This window comes from Macrosteles quadrilineatus, unplaced genomic scaffold, assembly GCF_028750875.1.
Source record: "Macrosteles quadrilineatus isolate MER2022 unplaced genomic scaffold, UCM_ALF_1.0 Scaffold_9__3_contigs__length_116548681, whole genome shotgun sequence".
Taxonomy (NCBI): Eukaryota; Metazoa; Arthropoda; class Insecta; order Hemiptera; family Cicadellidae; genus Macrosteles; species Macrosteles quadrilineatus.
In genome coordinates this window covers 105366051-105368666 of record NW_026542602.1, presented here as the reverse complement: position 1 = coordinate 105368666, position 2616 = coordinate 105366051, and positions in this window count along the sequence as shown.

Sequence of the window (2616 nt, the reverse complement as noted above, 5' to 3'; positions counted from 1 at the left end):
GCTGATCAAAATATATTCAGTAGTGCAATATCAGCATCTAGCAAGGGACTGAAGTTCTTACCTTGCGATTCACAATCGCTGATGTAAGTCCTTACCAAGTCATATGTTTACTATTTACAATATTGTGTTTTGTTTCCAAGTAGTGACCCACTAATGAACCGTAAACTAAGTATGACTAGCTGCTAATATTGTCTTTGTGTGTTGTAATTAGACAACTTTTCCCATTGTTTTGAAGTGTTTCATGCTGGGTTATATTTGGGTGCACTGATATTTTTATCTTATTTTGAAACAATATACAGAGTGTAATTACTCATTAACTACCCAAAGACAAGCCATATTTTACAAATTAATTGTTTTATTTATCTAAAATAGTTTTAAAATGTATTAAATTACCAGAAATCAATATAAAACTTCAAAACACACTCTCCATAATATACTGGACGAAAAGTGTCTTAAAATTGTCTTCAGAAATTGTCTTGCCATGTGATATTTCAGGAGTATTCATTTTATCTTTCTTGCTAGATAAGTTTTTGTGGAACACAAGAGACATAACTTAAAATTGATTATATCTCTTATTGAATTGCATTCTAGTTCAATTAAAAACCAATGACTGTATAAAAAAATTGAATTAACAAAAAACCTCAAAAATCTCTATAAGCAAAACCAATATATTCAATATCTAATATTTACTGTACCTACACATAAGAGTTTATTGAATTGATTTTAGTTAAAACTAGCTGTGTACCCGTTCTTCGTACGGGTTAAGTATGTACCCACGTAAAACAACGCTTCAATATACAAAATTATTTTTTTTTAAGCTCTACAAAATGGTCTCGAAAGAAATTGTGAATGTGTATGTTGTTAGAGTCAAAAATGGAAATGGCCATTATATTAAGTTTATATCGTGAAGTAATCTCTAAAGGATTGTAAGAGGGTTGTAAATGTATTATTTAACAAGATAATATATTCAGTCAGTAATAAGAAATGTGTACAATTACTGTTTTAGCCAACAATGTACATGATGATTTATTGAACCTGTTTCTATATGAATTATTTATTAAGTAAATATGTCAGAGGTTCAGGCTTCTGTAGCTGAAACAGAATAACGAATGAATAATGTATGGTTTGGTATAATAGTTTACCTGCATGGCTATAATTTGCAACAGAATTATATGTCCTTCCTTCCTTCTCAAATATTATGCAAGGGGTACAAAATTGCATTATGCGAACTACAACCTCTATAAATACTGCAGTATTGCATTTAGCATCAGATACATAACCATCCAATACTAAATCCAGATGTAGATTTGTATATGTTTCCCACCCCGCTACATCAATCTATACAGAACTTCGATAACAAGTCTTTGATGGGGATGATCAATTAAGACTTGTTATCATGGTTGACTTCTTATTGAGGTTTGCAATTGCAGTAAGGGTAGTATGAGGTAGATGGTATTTGAAAATGACACTTGTTATTGAGGGTCTTCATAATTGAAGGTTCCGCAGCATTTTATTTTGCTATCTCCAAGTTAAAGGTTAATTTCGATCTTTATCCTCTGAATATCATTTTGGTTTCATAAGCAATGATCAAAACCCACTCAAAATGTATTGCCCCTAGATATAGCCCCCCCCCCCCCCAAATCTGTCACTCCATCAACATTATTTTTTTTTAATTATAATGAATAATGTATTCTATATCCAACCACAATTTAGTTTCACAAAAAGTGCAATTTGGAAAATGTTTGCGAAAGTAAAAATTGTAAACTCAAGTATTAATTAAATCCCAGACAAGTTCGGAGTTGAGTTTCCAGGTCAACAGGTACCACTTGACCTTCCTGAGATGCAGCCTTTGTCGTTAGAACATTAATCAACGTAAGGGTTGTTAGCTTGTTATTTTTAAATAACTGCTCCTGTAAGTCGCCTTTGCTCCAGTGGTTAATTTTACAGCCCAACGCTACTTATTTATTTTGTTAATCTACACCATAGGTATTTTTACATTTTGTTGCAAGGAACCAATCTTGATCTTCACCATCTAATGTGGACGTTTTGTAGAAGGCATCATCAAATTGGTAGCCAGGCCTAATGATAAATGGGATAAATAAGTTTCCAAAATCCATCTTCCTTGGAATCAAACTAGCAACCTTGGCCGGCACTAACATTGCTACCTAGATAAATATACAGGGTGGCTGAAAAGTAACTTGCACCCCCCCCCCCCTTAGAGGGGCTACAATAACTATGGTTAATTTTGAAAATTTTGCCCTTAGGCAGTGGGGGGGGGAGGGTAGCTCAAAATGTTCAAATAGGAAGTATGGCAGGTGGTTTGATAAAATTTTACAGGTTTTAACAAAACTAAACAATTAACATCAAATAAATCGGACTACTATAAAAAAATGGCAGTTAAAAATTACTTTTAATAACCATCGTCTTAATCATTTTGAGCTGCCATTTTGTTATTAATTGTCCGATTTACATTTTACTTATGTTAATTGTTTAGTTTTGTCAAGACCTGTAAAACGATACCAAAATTGACCATACTTCTTATTTGAAAATTTTTAGCTAATGTTGTAAGTTATCTATATAAATAAAATTAGAGTTTTGTCTGTACATTGCTCAGAA